General features: G+C 39.7%; 1 long non-coding RNA gene across 5 annotated transcripts in view; it reads right to left on the bottom strand.

Moving 5' to 3' along the window:
* LOC113911410 overlaps positions 1-18,070 on the bottom strand; it is a 67,185-nt gene extending 49,115 nt beyond the window's left edge. For 3 of the 5 annotated variants that reach the window (XR_003516466.2, XR_003516464.2, XR_003516462.1), the window contains exons 1-2: positions 17,718-18,066; positions 14,411-14,528 (exon numbers count right to left, since the gene is read on the bottom strand). This is a non-coding gene — a long non-coding RNA (uncharacterized LOC113911410). Of the gene's footprint in view, positions 1-14,410; positions 14,529-17,717 lie in introns of all 5 variants that reach the window. The other 2 variants (XR_003516463.2, XR_003516461.2) reach the window with 2 other exon arrangements.
* Between the last annotated feature and the right edge of the window lie 80 nt (positions 18,071-18,150).

The following is an 18,150-nucleotide window of genomic DNA, read 5'->3' as shown; positions in this document are numbered from 1 at the left end:
AAGCAGAATGTGCTCTCCTGTTGAATAGGCAAGGGGAGGAGTATTAGAGGTTGGAATAAGGCAGTGTTGTCTGGGTAGTTTGGAGTCCAGCAGACTGAAGGAAGGCAGCTACCATGGAGACAACAGACCATGGACAGCAGACTACTACTAACAGAGTAGAAGAATATATGTTTATGTTCTTTTTTTTTTAGAAGATTTTATTTATTTGAGACAGAGAGAATGAGAGAGAGAGAGCACGAGAGGGGGGAGGGTTAGATGGAGTAGCAGACTCCCTGCCAAGCAGGGAGCCTGATACGGGACTTGATCCCAGGACTCCAGGATAATGATCTGAGCAGAAGGCAGTTGCTCAACCAACTGAGCCACCCAGGTGCCCCATTTATGTTCTTTTTTAAAAAATATTTTATTTATTTACTTTAGAGATGGGCAGCAGTGGAGGGAGAGGGACAAGCAGACTCCCCACTGAGCGCAGAGCCCAATGTGGGGCTTGATCCCACAACCCTGAGATCATGACCTGAGCCAAAATTAAGAGCTGGATGCTTAACTAACTGAGCCACCCAGCTGCTCCTATATGTTTATCTTCTAACATAATACACATACTGCCTTGTATTACAGTCATTTGTGTTTATATGTCCTCATTTCTTCCTCTCCTATTCAATCCTTAAGAAACTAAAATCTGGTGTATGACCCACCACAATATTAAAACTGAATCTCTTAATGGTCAAACCCAATTTTTTCCCTATCTTTATTTTATTTCACCTCTTCAATGCTTTTTTGTTTGTTTTGCCTTTCCTTCTTAACTTCCATTCTTCATTTGGCTTATATGATCTCATTCTCTGCTTCTTGTGTAACTCCACTCTCTTCTTCCTGTGTGTCCACCTCTTAATTGTTGGTGATCATTTGATTTCATTCCTTGTCTGCCCCCCTCTCCAACTCTATACACTTGCTCAGGGTGACCCATTTCTTCCATAAGATTCCAACCCTTACCCTAAGCTGGACCAAATTCTCCCTTGTCCTAAGATATTCTCTCTCTTTTTTAAAAAGATTTTATTTATGGGGTGCCTGGGTGGCTCAGTTGTTAATTGTCTGCCTTTGCCTTAGGTCATTATCCCAGGGTCCTGGGATCGAGCCCTGCATCGGGCTCTCTGTTCCGTGAGAGGCCCTGCTTCTCTCTCTCCCATTTCCCCTGCATGTTCCCTCTCTCGTTGTGTCTCTCTCTGTCAAAAAAAAAAAAAAATATATATATATATATATATATTTGACAGAGAGAGATAGCGAGAGCAGGAACACAAGCAGAGGGAGTAGGAGAGGGAGAAGCAGGCTTCCTGCTGAGCAGGGAGCCCGATGCGGGGCTCGATCCCAGGACCCTGAGATCATGACTTGAGCCAAAGGCAGATACTCAACGACTGAGCCACCCAGGTGCCCCCTAAGATATTCTCTTCAGCTTCAGTCCATTTATACCTAGATGTCTCACAAGTACCTCAAGGCTAATGTCCCAAAGTGAACTTGTAATCCTTTCCTTTAAATCTCTACTCTTGAATTTTCTATTTTGGTCATTGACTTTAATTTTTACTATACAATACAAATTAGAAACCTGGAAAACATTTTCTACTTTAATTTCCTTCAAATTTTCTTTATTGCTCCAAGTCTGCCTAGTCCACCTCCTAAATAGCTCTTAAATCTGCTTCAACATTTCTTTCCTAACCATTTTAAATAGTTTTGGAACCATTCTCTTTGTAATTATTTTCTCTCTTCTCCACACCATTGTTCATCCTACTGCACCCCCAACCCCGCCCAGCTCCTTAATATACAATCTAATCTGGTCATTCCCTACTTAAAAATCTCTGCTGTGCCTACTGGATAAAATTTAAGCTCTTAAGAATGTCTTAAAAGGTCCTTTACTAAGTGGTCCTAACCTCCTCATGCTCTAGTCACTTGAAACTTTTTGCCATGGCTCTTTCAAATCTAGAACCTCAATTCTGGGAAATTTTCTTGAATTGTTTCATTAATGATTCCCTCCCCTCTGCTTTTTCTAGGATGCCTGTTATTATGATGTTGTAACTTTTGGACTGGTCATTTAACTTTTTCATCTTTTCTCTCTTATTTTTCACCTTTAACTCATTTTTGCAGTACTTTTAAGAGATTTCTTCAAATTTATCTATTAATATTTGGATTTCTGCTATCATTGTATTTAATTTCCAAGTTTTTTAAAATTATTTCTTTATTGAGGTATAACGACATAAAACATTGTATTAGTTTTAGGTAAACAACATGATTCAATATTTGTATACATGGCAAAATGATCACAGTAAGTCTAGTTAACATCCATCACTATACATAGTTATAGAATTTTTGTGTGTGTGGTGGGAATTAAGATTTACTCTCTTAGCAACTTTCAAATGTGCAATAAAGTAGTAACTATAGTCACCATGCTGTACATTATATCGCTATGACTTATTTATTTTACAACTGTAAGTTTGTACCCTTTGATGCCCTCCACCCCTAAGAGGATTTTTATTTTCTTTCTGAATGCTCCCTTTATTAATTTATTAATGACATCCTATTCTTGTTTTAGAGATGTGTTCTCTCTTCTCTCTGAGGAATTCTCTTTTTTTAAATTTTATTTTATTTTATTTATTTATTTGTCAGAGAGAGAGAGAGAGAGAGCACAAGCAGGGGAAGAGACAGGCAGAGGGAGAAGCAAGTTCCCTGCTGAGCAAGGAGCCGGATGAGGGACTCCAGCACCCTGGGATCATGACCTGAGCCGAAGGCAGACACTTAACTGACTGAGCCACCCAGGTGTCCCTCTCTGAGGAATTTTCTACTCCATAAAGAGGCTTTATTTCCACAGAAATTTTTTTCTTTTTTTAAAATTTAAATTCAGTTAATTAAGATATAGTGTATTGTTAGTTTCAGAGGTAGAGTTCAGTGATTCATCAGTCTTATATAATATCCAATGCTTAATACATCACATGCCCTTCTTAACGTCCATCACCCCATTACCCTATCCCCCAACCCTCCTCCATGCCAGAGATTTTTTTTTCTGTTTATTATTTGGTTGTTATGATCTATGTCTTTCATATCAGAGGCTTTCTTCAGAGAGATGATAATTTTTGGTTGTCTGTTCATGATTACAAGTTAAGGAGCTCATTGGAAGCTTGAGCATGAGGTAGAGTTTATTGAGTTGTGGACAGACCCAGATAAGCCCTTTGTTGGGGAAATCCATGATGTTAGTGTCTTTAGGTCTTTCTTTTAGGATAGTAGATTGATTCCTCAGAAAGAAGTCTTGCATTTCCTGCCTGAGGGGTAGAGGTTAAGCTGTTGCCAGTGCTCCGGAAGCAGTGTGGGGGATGGGTGAGAGACACCTCAGCATTTAGTATACATATGGTCATTTGATCTCCCTGTTTTTGCAACGTACCCAGAACCTTAACTTTGCCTGGAATCCCCTAATCCAGAGGTCCTCATCACATCTTCTGCAGAAAATCAGTTCCAGACTTCTACTGTGGTAACAGGGGTACAGTTATGCAGCCACATGGAATTTAGAAGACCTAGGGAAGTAGTCATTTCTCAAACAGGTTTTTACCCAATCCTCATTTCAGCTACTGTCCTTTATTCCTAGTTATAGAGGTACTTGGTGCTGCGAGTTTTCCTTAATGGATGGACTCCAGGGCATTAAGGATATAGTGATGAGGAGTGTGTCACATTTTTCAAAAAGTTTGATAATGAAGAATATGAAATATAACAGAATTTAGGGATAACTGAGGAGTCAACTGGAGGCTCCATGCCCCTCAGAATGAGAGATTTTGTACATATTGAAAAGCAGAGTGCAAAGACCCAGTGGAGAGAGAGAAATCAAGAACACTTGAAAAATTGGAGATAATTGTGGCAGGAAGATCCTAAAGGACCTAGAGAGGGTGAGATTGAGGGTATAGGCAGAGTTTAATTTTGGTAGGAAGCAAGATGAAAAGAAGGCAGAAAGGAAGGTTGTGATTTTTAGAGATGGAAAGGAGGACAGATGAAGACTGGCCAATGACTTATTGTTTTGGTAGAATAGGGAGATAGCTTATCTAACGAGTACAGGTTGAGAGATTTAAGTAGAATCTTGATGAAGATTTGGAATACATACCATGGGAAGTAGGTCAGAGAATTAACCAAGTTAAAAAATATTTTAAAGCAGAAATTAGGGTGAAGAGGTTTTGCTTAACATATCTGTGCAAACTTCCTTAACGTATGAAATATAAAAGAAATGCCACAAATTCCAAAGATTCCACCTTGATTGCCATCTTTCAAGAAGAAAGACTGATAGTGGTAACTATAGTGACAGTTCTTCCTGTTCTCTCATTGCTAGCAAGATCCTATTTGAGAAGTAACCAATTTAAAGGCAAAATAGTTAGTTTAGCAGCAGTTACACTGGTAGTCCAAAGCAGCAACACAAGCTATATACTCCACAGGAGCTTTTGGCTGAATGATTAGAAGAAAGAATAAAGACATTTGAGATCTAAATTCTTTGGTTCCTAATTATACCCTGTAGAAGGGAAGAGGCAAGAAATGGCAAGAAGAAGCCAGCATCCTTGTTTTTTTCTGGACAAAGGACTAATTCTGGGTTCTTTGCCGTTGATATGATCTCTCCTCCCCTTTTCTCTCATCCGTAGGATCCCTGCTTGACCTGCATCCTGTTCTTACCTGCTGGGCAGCATTCTCAGGCTGCCCTCTTAGCAGAGTCCTCACTATAATGTGATTTCCAAGGAAGCAATGCTGTTACAAGCCTGTGAAAACTGAACTTGAAATGAACAGGTGAAAACTTGGCATAGTACTTCTTTTATTTTTTTATTTGAGTATAGTTGACACATAATGTTACATTAGTTTCAGGTGTACAACATAGTTATTCAATATCTCCATATGTTATGCTATGCTCACCACAAGTGTAGCTACCATCTTTCACCATCCAACACTATACAATATCATTGACTATATTCCCTAGGCTGTACCTTCTATTCCTACAACTTACTCATTCCGTAACTAGAAGCCTGTATTTCCCACTCCCTTTCTCCCATTCTGCCCCAGAATTGTACTTCTTTAATGATGTTGATTCTCATTGGCTTCTAAGTCAGTGATCCATCACTATGCAAACTTCAGTGGAATTTAAAATCAGTGTGGTTGAGGTGATGTAAGTGCTGCTGCAAAGCAGAGGGAATTGAGTAAAAGTCTTTGAGATGCTCTTTGAGTTATCACAACAGTTTTTTCACAGCATGTTTTAGAGACATTATAAGGTGATTAAGAGCAAAAGCTTGAAGTGAGACATGGTTTTGAATTTCAACATACCTTCACTGTGTGTGATCTTGGGCAGGTCAACCTCTTCAAACCTGTTTCCTCATCTGTAATAGCTGAAATGTTGTTGAACCCACAGGGTTAACAAAGTTAGTAAGTGAGATAATATAGTGAGTGCTTAGTATATTGTGTGGCACATAGAAAGAGTTCAATAAAAGCTAGTCAATATTATTGTTTTAACCCTGTAGCAGAGTCTTAACTAACTAGTTAACCTGACCTTAACAAGGTGACTTTCTGCTTGGTTCATTTCTTTTTTTTTTCTTTTTAAAGATTTTATTTATTTGACAGAGGGAGACACAGTGAGAGAGGGAACACAAGCAGGGGGAGTGGGAGAGGGAGAAGCAGGCTCCCTGCTGAGCAGGGAGCCCAATGTGGGGCTTGGTATGACCTGAGCCGAAGGCAGATGCTTAACGACTGAGCCACCCAGGCGCCCCTTGGTTCACTTCTTATACATCCACAGGGCTGGGGGCTCCTTTAACCCACCTATAAGTTCACTTATGTTCCAGATCTTAAGACCCATCCAGTTCCTAGACATGGTCATATCAGGAGCCCCAGGGCTAGGAGCTCAGTGACTCAGGTCTAGATGATCTTGTGTGTGATCTCTTTTTGTATATGGTTCTGTTGATTATTTCTCATTACTTTTCAGAAACAGGGGCAGATCTAAGTTTTGTGTGGCCAGGAGTCTATGCAATCTTGGGGGTTCTCTTTATGAAAAAGAATATAGGGGTGCCTGGATGGCACAGTCAATTAAGCATCTGACTCTTGGTTTTGGTTCGAGTCCTGATCTAGCGGTCATGATGAGCCCGCTGTGTTCAGCACAGAGTCTGTTTGAAACTGTCTCTCCCTCTCCCTCTCCCCCTCCCTTCTGTGCGTGTACTCTCTCTCTCTCAAATAAATAAATAAATCTTGAAAAAAGGAAAAAGAACATAAAATTATGAATAATAAAATTAAGTACAAAACAAATTGAAGTCACTTCAATTAAAAATAATGATCTTAAAAGAAAAAAGGTGGGGCACCTGTATGGCTCACTCAGTTAAGAGGCTACCTTCGGCTCAGGTCATGATCCCAGGGTCCTGGGATCGAGCCCCACATCGGGCTCCCTGCTCAGCAGAGAGCCTGCTTTTCCCTCTCCCTCTGCCTGCCGCTCTGCCTACTTGTGCTCTCTATCTCTGTTAAATAAATAAAAATCTTTAAAAAAAAAAAAAGAAAAAAGGTAATGTGGGGCGCCTGGGTGGCTCAGTTGGTTAAGCGACTGCCTTCGGCTCAGGTCATGATCCTGGAGTCCCGGGATCGAGTCCCACATTGGGCTCTCTGCTCAGCGGAGAGTCTGCTTCTCCCTCTGACCCTCTTCCCTCTCATGCTCTCTGTCTCTCATTCTTTCTCTCAAATAAATAAAAACAATCTTTAAAAAAAAAAGGTAATGATTTTTTGCCCTATTTCTAGACCTGAGCCAGTTTCCAGACTGGAACCTATTGTCTGAAAGGAGACTGAGTTCCCAGGGAGAAGGATCCTGCCATACCACAGCAAATTTTGTCATAATGATTTGCCCAAAAACCTCTGGCCACTATTTGAATAGCTACATACTGAGGAAAGGGGAATATCCAGATATTTTGAGGACTTTTGGAGACAGGATTTGAATGGATGGTGATTGATACCCAGGGATCTGAAATGTCATCATGATCCCCATGTTAGAGAGTGGGGGCACATGGAGGCCAGGTAATAAATGGAGTCCTGGACAAGTTCTGAACTACAGTGGGTCCACAAGAGACCATACAGTCATTTCTAGTTATTTTCCTGGTCCTTAACATGCATATATAATTGGAGTTCATATACTTGGTAGTAGGGGTAACTCCCACATTGAGTTCTTAGCCTGTAGGATAAATTATCCTAGTGGGAAAGGCCAAGTGTAAGCCTCTGAAAATGGAGGACACACTCCGTGTGTCCTTAGAGTGGGAGTGGGGGGATAGAGGAGATTAGTGTCACATTTAAAGATCAAAAGGATACAAAGGATGCAGGGAGTGGTGATTCCTACTATAACTCCATTTAATTTGCCAGTGTGACCCTTCCAGAAACTAGAGGGATTTTACAGGATGCCTGTAGATTGCCATAAACCTAGATTGGTTGTTAGATTACTCGACCAAGTAGCAGCCCCAAGTGCAATTCCTATACCAGACATGGTATTAATACAGCCTTAGGTTCATAGTATGTAGCCACTGAGTTGACAATGCATTCTTTTCTATCTTAATCAAGACAAAGGATAAGAAAGAATTATGTGCACATGGAACATGGTTATTGTATTAGGGTTCTTCAGAGAAAGAGAACTATTAAGATATACATATATACACATTAGGAGACATATATACACACTCTGGTATTCCTTTGCCCCTGTAACTGTGAACAGACACACCAAACAATCCTAGGATTACTAAGGGCTCAGAACCCTAAGGACTGAGGGTTTGGGTCACACTACTAAGCAAGCTCTAAGACCTCCTCAGGTGACAACTGAGAGTGAGGGGAATTCAGAATAGATAACTTGAGGATGAAGATGAGGATGAAGTTTTGGCCCCAAGACCAACTTCAGCAATGAGGGTTATAGTTCACTCCACCAATCTTCCTCTTCTGAATTTCCCCTCAGTTATAGAACAACAGAGGATCTGCTTCCTGATCCTGCATGGAGAAGTACATCTGTGAGGTACAAGGATGGACTGTGGTAGCAATGAAAGTGCTCTTCTTAGATCTCTGGCTGTGTGTGTGTGTGTGTGTGTGTGTGTGTGTGTGTGTGTGTGTGTGTGTGTGTGATACTTTATTGGCCATCTTAGCTGCTGTGCTCTAAAATCCATCCCTGCATTCACCCAGAGGCCATGGTTTCCACAGGTTGCTCCACTGACTAAATGTAGAAGGTGTACTAAGGCAGGCCTGTTCCTGGGAGATGCAAGACTGTTCTGATGGGTGACTTTGGTCTTGCCTAAGTTTCTTAGAACTGCACTGCAGTCTAAGACTCTTCCACTCAACCTTCCCTCCTTTCCTTTCTCCTCCATCTGCACTGAGGTCTGATGGCTCTCACAGTATTCCTTAGTTCCTAACTAACTCCATGTTCCCCATCGAGCATACCCTGTAATAAATGCACATGTAATCCTGTCTTGACTAACACACACACCAAATGTCTATCACAGAGAGAAGGGTTAAGCAATGTATGCCACATTTATATAATGGAATACTGAGAATTAGAACAAACTGCTGATACACAGGAATAATATAGATGATTCTCAAAGACATACTTAGTGAAAAAAGCCATACATAAAGGAATTCATACTTTATGATTCCATTTAAGTGAATAATGGTTCTCTCTGGGGGAATGGATATTGACTAGAAAGGAGTACAAAGGAAATTTCTGGAATGATAGAAAAAAATTTTTTTTAAAGATTTTATTTATGAGAGAGAGGGTGAACATGAGCATGAGCAGTGGGAGGGCGGGGCAGAGGGAGAGGGAGAAGCAGACTCACTGCTAAGCAGAGAGCCTGATTTGGGGCTTGATCCCAGGACCCCAGGATCATGACCTGAGTCGAAGGTAGATGCTTAACCGACTGAGCCACCCAGGCACCCCTGATAGAAATGTTCTATATCTTGATCTGTGTGTTGGCCCCATGAGTGTGTACATATGTTAAAAGTCATCAAGCTATATGCTTAAGATTGGTTCATTTTAACGCATGTATATTATACCTCAATAAATTACTGAAAAAATAATAAAGGGAATTATTGGCTCATGTAACTGGATGTCAACAGGCATAGGGGGCTTCAAATAGGTTTTGATTCATCTGTTCAGCAACGTCATCAGAAATCTAATTATTGCCTGGGTGGCTCAGTCGTTAAGCATTTGCCTTTGGCTCAGGTCATGATCCCAGCGTCCTGGGATTGAGCCCCGCATTGGGCTCCCTGCTCAGCGGGAAACCTGCTTCTCCCTCTCCCTCTACAGCTCCCCCTGCTTGTGTTCCCTCTCTTGCCATCTCTCTCTGTCAAATAAATAAATAAAATCTTTAAAAAAAAAAAAGAAATCTAATTATTTTCTATCTTTTCCATATGGCTTCTGGTGTGTCAGCTCCAACCCAAGTCTAGCTTTCCCTTTGTATACAAAGCATGCTACCAATAATCTCCTTTTCTATGTCAGGACACTAAGAGAATTGCTTCCATAGGCTCTCATAAAAAAGTAAGAACAATTTTTTCCTGGAAATTGCTAGCAAACCACATGTCTCATTGGCCCCATGCTCATTCCTGAACCAATTTCTATGACCATGGAAATGCCATTCACTGACTAATTTGTATCTGCTTATCTCTGAGTGAATCTCTTTAGAATGGGGTATGGGATTATTCCAATCAATTAGACAAGTTGGGGCTAACCCTTGGAGATAAACTCCTCTAATTTTATGGCTGTTCCACAACTGAAGAGGGGTTTAATGGATGAGGAAGACAACCATAAAGTCTACTACAAGAAATATGGCACAGTTGGGTAATAAGTCCAATTGGTTCAATATTGTTTCAATCATGGGTTTCCTTTCCATTTCCCAAATACCTTTCCCTGCCCCCACTCCATCCAGTATTTAATATATACCCTATCAAATCTTTCATTATCAGCAAGCACAGGTGTTTACTTTCTACTTCTTGAAATGGAAACTAGAATAAATTCCATTATTATTTTTTTTTTTTAAAGATTTTATTTATTTGACAGAGAGAGACACAGCGAGAAAAGGAACACAGCAGGGGGAGTAGGAGAGGGAGAAGCAGGCTCCCCGCTGAGCAGGGAGCCTGATGCGGGGCTCGATCCCAGGACCCTGGGATCATGACCTGAGCTGAAGGCAGATGCTTAACGACTGAGCCACCCAGGCGCCCCAATAAATTCCATTATTAAACAAATGACTCTGGATTGCATATGGTTTGCTTGCTGGATGATGACTAAATCTTCATCTGAGTCTTACTCCGCCCCTCACCCTCATCTCAGCACTGATTTTTGTTCCATTCCTGAGGGGTTGATGATGTTTCACAAATGCAACTTTAAAGATTTGTTTTTAAGTTTGGCTCAAAATTTTCCTGACATCAAAAGAGCTGTTGTAAGATGTCATATATTCTTCTTGGTCATTGATTTTGATATTTTAGTTTTCACCCTGGACATTGCAATGCTGTAAAAGAAGTATTTTAGACTCCCACAGTCTTTTTGAAATGGGTCAATTCTCTCGCTAGAGGAGAGGTAAAACAGAGTAATACAGGCCTGGAGCCACTGCTTATATGGTCCCTTGGTGAGAATAGAAAAAGACACCCAGATGCAAGCCTTTAGGTGCAGGGCTGGGCAAATGCAGTGCAGGCTGGATTTCAGCCCCTAGGTCTAGATGCCCTATGCCTTCTACAGGACTGTACCATCTCTATCTCACATGTTGCCATAGCCTCCTGACTCATCTTCTGCCTCCAGATTCTTATTCTCCTCCCCATTCATCCTGCACACTTCCGTCTGATTAATTTTCCTGAATTGCCTTTTATCATGTACTCTTCTGCTCAAAACATCTTTTTCAACTTCCTTCAGCCAACCTAAGAGAATTCACATTCTTTAATTAGCATTGTAAAGTTTTGTGTGATGTCTCTCAAGTCTCCTTTGCAGTCTTTTTCTGCTACTTCTTACCACAGTCTTGGTGTTCCAATCAACAAAGAGTACTTGCTGTTCCCAAACACATTTTGCATATTCACAAATGTCTTATACACTGTATTATTACCACCTGTATTTATATATTTATGTGTTTGTTTAATGTTTGTTTCCCAAACTGGACTATGAGCTCTACATTGACTTTTGTATTTAAGGCAATCGAACAATAATGTTAACGTCAACAAGCCAATATTGTTTTAATCTGAACCAGTGTTTAGACTAATCTTGAGAAGAACTGGCAGGTGTCAACAATGGCCTCACATAGCTCTCAGTAACACTACTGACCTCTGTATTTACTCCACACAAGCCACATATCAACAAGGCCTTACTTTTGGTCTCATTATTATTCCATCTGCTGGTATTTCCAGTGTATTATAGTCTATCTCTTATAAGTCACTGCTGCTTTTCTTTTTCCTTCTCACCTTCTCCATCTCCTTCAACTTGTTCTTGCCCTCTTTTTCCTTTTTCTTTCCTTAAGTTTCACTCTTTGAGTATAGCCAATGAAATTGTTCTCATGCTTCACTGAGAAATCTAATTGTTTATTCCCTTTTAAGTGAATCAATCTGAGAGCTCCTTTCTGGCCAAATTTGAGTCGCTGTCCAGGAAAGAGAATATATGTTCACTTTGATGCTATCCTTACAAATCCTTTGGCTCTTGGGTGAGACAAATATAGTCTAGAAATGAAATTTCACTGGGCTCAGAATTCAACATGGATTTGAGTTCTGTCACTCACTTGCTAGTGACCCTGATTAAGATACAACTTTTCGAGCCTTTCTGCATAGGTAATCTGTAGATAAAGGTGCTAATCAGTTAGGGATGAATAATAGAGTTTACTAAGCAGCATTTAGGGCTTTAATTTTGATTTGCAATAAGTATTGAATTAGTATTTTTGGTCAACACAACTCAGCAAATTTTCTTCAACATTGCTTTATTTCCCAGCTGAAAACTGTAAAGCACTGTATCAATTTTAAATACCATTATTATTGGATGTCCTTGCTTCCTTATCTTTTGGCAGCTTGCTCTATCAATTCCCAGGCCTAGACTGTCTTAACTAACTTAATATGCGTTGCTATATTTAACTTATAATGCCTCATAAATAATGGTTTATTCATTTTATTTGTTTCAAAATGGAAAAAAACCCAGAAAACACAAAATGTAGCTTCATAGTCTATCCAAAAAAAAAAAAAAAAATCACCCTGCTACTCTAAGTTATAGTGTTGATATTAATAAATATTCACTGTATCAGTTTTCAGGAACAGTAGGACAGAAGCACTTTATTTATTTATTTATTTTTCTTTTTATTTTTTTTCAGAAGCACTTTATTCAGGGAAATTTTTCCTCTCCTACTGTCATTGGAATTGAGGCCACTAACAACTAACGCATGACCAGATTATTGGAATAGGTTCCTAAGAGTTTTCGATGTCCTCCATTTTTCCCCCTTCAAATAGATTCTGTACATTACAGCAGGCCATTCACTCGCTCATTCATGAAATGTTTACTGAGAATCTATTATGTACTACGTACAAAGCACAGACTAATGGGAGGAAAGATGTGAAAAAATAGAAAATAGGTTATATTCAGTTTTATAATGCTATATAGATATCTAACAACCTTGGTTTCCCATTGCTCATTCTGTATAGTCAACTTCAAACTCCTTACCTGGCATTTAAGATTATCCATAATTTGGCTTTCAAAGACCCTTCTAATCTTTATTTCCCATTTTTATCACCAAACAGATTTTAAAAAACTGTTCCATTAAAATATTTTGTACTTTTCAAAGCTTTTGGGTTTCTGTTGAAGTAGTTCAACCCAATTTAAATTCCTTCCCTAAGCCTTTGGGTCTATTTAATCCTACTTATTCTCCAAGATCTAGATGAAAGAAAACTACAGTAGAGCTATCTCTCACAATTTCTACTCAAAGTGATCCTTCTTCTGATTCCCAAAATAATCGCTGCTTCTTCAAGTCACCTGACAATCCTCTGAAGCTTACTGTACCTATTGCTTTTTTGTAATCTTTCAGTCTTTTACTGTTATTTAACTTTTCCTGTGTTCACCTTATCTTACTAACTGGATGTTAACCTACCAGAAATGAAATTATTTCTTGTTTAATGGTATCTTGGAAAAGATTTAGCAATCACTAAGGCCACAAAATAAAAAACTAAAAAATAATAAACTATTTAGTTTTTTTAAAAAGATTGGCAAAGAAGACCCATATAAATGAAGAGAGTACTACATTTATGAAGACTGAATTATAAAGATATTAGCTGTCCCCAGGTTAATCTAGAAATTCAATGTAATTCCAAGAAAAAAATCCCTGCAGGACTTTTTTGGAACATAGTAAAATTGATTATAAGGTTCACATGAAAGGATAAGGAGGTGCATGGATAGCTAAAACAAATTTGAAAAACAAGGACAAAGAAGGGAGAGTCATCTTACTAGTTATCTAAACATTTCCAAATTTCCAAAGTTACATATTACCAAATTAAATTATTAATTAAAAATGTATTGTTGTAATAGGAAGTGATAAAAAGGTAGGTAAAACAGAAAAAAGGGCCCAGAAACAAACCTATGGATATGAGACAATTTGGTATATCACAAACCAATTCAGGAAAGGCTGAACTATTTGACAAATGGTTTTAGAGCAATTATCCACTCTCCCCATATAAAAAAAATTAAAATTACATCCATAGAAAGAAAAAAATTCCATATGAGAAAAAAGACCAAAAAGTGAAAAAATTTCAAAACTACTAGAAGAAAATATAGACTAGGTAAGGCTTTCTTAAATAAGATATAATATGTGCAAAACTTAAAAGAAAAGTTAGGTAATTTGATGTCATCAAAATTTAAAATTTCGGGGGCGCCTGGGTGGCTCAGTTGTTAGGCGTCTGCCTTCGGCTCAGGTCATGATCCCAGGGTACTGGGATCGAGCCCCGCATCGGGCTCCCTGCTAGGCGGGAAGCCTGCTTCTCCCTCTCCCACCCCCTGCTTGTGTTCCCTGTCTTGCTATCTCTCTCTCTGTCAAAAAATAAATAAAATCTTAAAAATTTTTTTTAAATTTCAATATAGCAAAATATAATAAAAAACATAATAAATTTAAAAGACAAAACACACACTGGAAGAAGATACTTGCAATGCATATAACAAAGAATTTCTATCCAGAACATGTAAAGTACTACAAAAAAAAAATTAAACAATCCAATAGAAAAAATGATGTAATTAGGCAATATACAGAAAGGGATGTATTATGGCCAAAAATATGTAAAATGATGCTCATCCTCACCAGTAACCACATAAAAATAAAACAGAAACACTTCTTGTTAATCAAGCTGTTAAAAATTATTAGTCTGATAATATTGCATATTGCATATTGGTGAGAATATAGGGGAATAGTATTCTTACTCAGTGCTGGTGGGAGTTGGTTGTGGTAGCCAATATCCGGCATGGCTCAGTGATCCTTGCCTCTTCCTTGGTGTTCACGCTTTTGTAGCATCTTCTCCCACACTGAGTCATAACTGTTCTGAGAGAATAGAATATGGTAGAAGTGATGGTGTGTGACTTCTACCTAGATTAGGTCATAAAAGCATTGCAGCTTCTAACTTGCTCTCTTAATTCCTCTGGAGAAAACCAGCCATGTCATAAGGATATTCAAATAGCCCACTGCAGAGGCTCAGATGAAGAGGAACTGAGGCTTCCTGCCAAGGGCTAGCACCAAACTTACTAGCTGTATGAGTGAGCTACTTTGGAAGAGGATCCTCCAGTCCCAGTCAAGCCTTCAGATGATTGTAGCCTTAGCCAACATCTAATGCCAAATTCATGGAACATTTTGAGCTAGAACCATACAGTGAAGCTGCTGTCAAATTCCCTACTTGTAGAAACTGTGAGAGATAATAATTACTAGTGTTAATTTGAAACCTCTAAGTTTCCGAGTTATTTATTATTCCACATTGATAACTAATATATGGTATAACTACATTGGAATATAAATTGGCAACATTTAGCAAAACTGAAAGTGTTTCTATCTTATGATTACTAATTCTATTCTAGCTATATCCCAAGGAGAGACATTCTAGAATATATGTACAAGGAGATCCAGACAAAGATGTTCATTGTAGCACTGAATGTTCATTGAAGTACTGTTTGTAATAATAAGTAATAATAATAAAGGAAACACATAAATATCCATCATTAGTGAAATGCATACATAAATAATAGCTAACATTTATTGAGTACTTACCATGTGGTAAGTACTATTCCATTCAATCACATACATTAATTACAAAACAAACTATTAGGTAAGAACCCTTATCATTCCCATTTTATAAATTCGAAAGTTGAGGCATAGAGGGTTTAAGTCACTTCTTTAAGCTATATATAGCTAACAAGTGGTGGAGGTAGGCTTTGAAATAAAATGTGATATATTCTCAAGATGGCATATTTTATAGCACTTAAAAGGAATGAGTGAGATGTTTGTGTATCAATATGCACTGAAAAAAGAAGGGTACCAGTATGATGGTAGACAGTGTGATACCATTTAATTAATTAAGATACAAATAGAACAATGTTACACTTACAATAATTTAAAAATGGGCTGCAAACTAAGGTTGTACTGGCTTCTGGGAATGCTATATGAAGGTAGTTAAAGTGGACTTTTGATATATTAAGTAATAATTATTAATTCTGAATGGTGAGAATATGGGTGTAGGTTATGTTATTCGTTATACTTTTCTATATTTTTTGTGTTCTTTTCTATATTGTTTAATGTCCTCAAAATAAAGAAAAAGCACCTAGTTAAATCAAACTCATAAGAATCAAACTTAACTTTTTTAAAAAAAGGATTTATTTATTTATTTGACAGAGAGAGAGAGCTCGCGAGGCGGGGAGGGGCAGAGGGAGAGGGAGACAAAAACTTTAGCAGACTCTGTGCTCAGCAGAGTCCCACACAGGGCTCGATCTCACCACCCAGAGATCACGACCTGAGAGGAAACCAAGAGTCAGTTAACCAACTGCGCCACCCAGGCGCCCCCTCAAACTTAACTTTTAATAAATATGTTTAAGAACATTTCTTTCTATGTCCCAACTTCTATTAACCATATTTACCAGCAGTTGATTAAATCGGAGTAACATATTTATCGATTCAAAAAGCAAGTACTTTTTGAGATCTTCCATGTATAAAGCATTATGGCAAGTGATAATGATAGGCCCTTCCTTAAATAGAAATGGTTTCTGCGCTTACATGTCTCATACATGTAGTCTAGTCAGGGAGAAAGGCATTAAAGAAATACCCCCTTCTCCCCCATAAAAAATTATAAGTTCTAGGAAGGAAAAGAGTAAGTGCCATGGAAGTCTATAATTGTGGTACCAGATTTATTTATTTATTTAGAGAGAGAGAGCACATGAGATGGGGGAGGGGCAGAGGGAGAAGCAGACTCCCTGCTGTGCAGGGAGCCCAATGTGGGACTCGATCCTGGGACTCCAGGATCATAACCTGAGCCGAAGGCAGTCGCTTAACCAACTGAGCCACCCAGGTGTCCCTGTGGTACCGGATTTAAAGAGGAGTAGAGATTATGCTATTTCACAACAACCAAATAAGATATCAATAGATACAAATCCATTTACAGATATAAACATATTGAGTACTACATAAATACTCCATTTGAAATATTTATAATTCTTACAACAGTTGGATGGGCATTATTATTTTTTAAGATTTTATTTATTTATTTGACAGAGAGAGACACAGCGAGAGAGGGAACACAAGCAAGGGGAGCCGGAGAGGGAGAAGCAGGCTTCCCACCGAGCAGGGAGCCCGATGTGGGGCTCGATCCCAGGACCCTGGGACCTAGACCTGGGCGGAAGGCAGACGCTTAACAACTGAGCCACCCAGGCACCCCTAGATGGGCATTATTACTAGCTCCTTTTACAAATCATTTAAGTGAGTCATGACTAGCATCACTACAAATAGGAAATGTGATTGACAACCAGTTCTGCCTCTATAGCCTGTGCTCTTTAATTCTGAGGTTATAGCAAAACCGAACTACTTTGGCTCATTTGTCTCCAATCATTTACTCTCTTCTTATTCTTTATACCCTAGAACTCGTTCATTTCAAAGGGAAACTGCAATTAAAGGAACCCTTAATATAGTTCTTGGAACATTTTAAAGTTGTAGAGATTAGTCTGTCAGCAAATCTGAAATAATGAGTTTTTCTTGACTGAGCAACAGACACTGCCGCTTATAACAGCGTTGTTTATGGAGGAGTTAGCGGTGAAATTGCCATTCTTGAGCACCCACTTGAGGATAAATTATAGAGAAGAAAATAGAAATGATCCCGGCTCTCATGGAGTTTACACACAGTTGGGCAGTCAGACATTACACAAATATATAAAAATATGTGTACAATTTGTTATAAGTAATACAAAGGTGTAAGAAAAAAAAAGCCAAGTGAGGAAAACATGAAAGACCTCATTTAGACTGGAAGCAGGGGATCAGAGAATTCTACCAAAGCCACACAAAAAATTGTTTTGTTTCCTAGGATGCAAGGTGCTAAACCCGACAAGACCTAGGAGGGTGCAGCAGCCTAGGCGGTGAGATCTTGGCGCCCCACTGTCCAGTCACGGGCTGGTGCAACTTTGCCCGCCTCTGGAGGCGACCGCCGACTTTATTCTACATTATTGCGGCGTGAGGAAAGTTTCCGTCACTCGAACTTACCGATTTTTTCCTAGTGTCTTCCTAGCATCTTTCTGCCGTCTCCTCTGCTCGGCCGCGACAGTCTCCTGTCTCGTTAATTTCTACCACAGCAGCCTGATTTTGAACTTTCTCTCTGCCTGTGCCCGGCAAGCTTAGAACTTTACAGAGGCGGCTCCTCCGAGGGCTCGCGGCCTGGCCATTTCATTTGGCCACATAGTCCACCCCTCTCTGGCCAGGCGGCAGGTGGGCTAGAGGCGCGCTGGCCGGCGACTGTGCCGGGCGCTCCTCACCCCTAGGTGGCCGTCGGCCCCGCGCAAGCGCTCGGCGCGCGTTCTGGGCTGCCTGCGCCTCGCGCGCGCCGCCGGCCGGCGCTCGCTCCCGCCCCTTCTCGCGCCCGTGGCGGCCCGGGCGGCGCGCGCCGCCTTACGCTCGTTCGCAGGACGCCCTCGCCGGC

This window comes from Zalophus californianus, chromosome 4 (assembly GCF_009762305.2).
Source record: "Zalophus californianus isolate mZalCal1 chromosome 4, mZalCal1.pri.v2, whole genome shotgun sequence".
NCBI lineage: Eukaryota > Metazoa > Chordata > Mammalia > Carnivora > Otariidae > Zalophus > Zalophus californianus.
The sequence above is the reverse complement of the archived record's forward strand: the minus strand, read 5'-3'. Positions and strand labels throughout refer to the sequence as shown.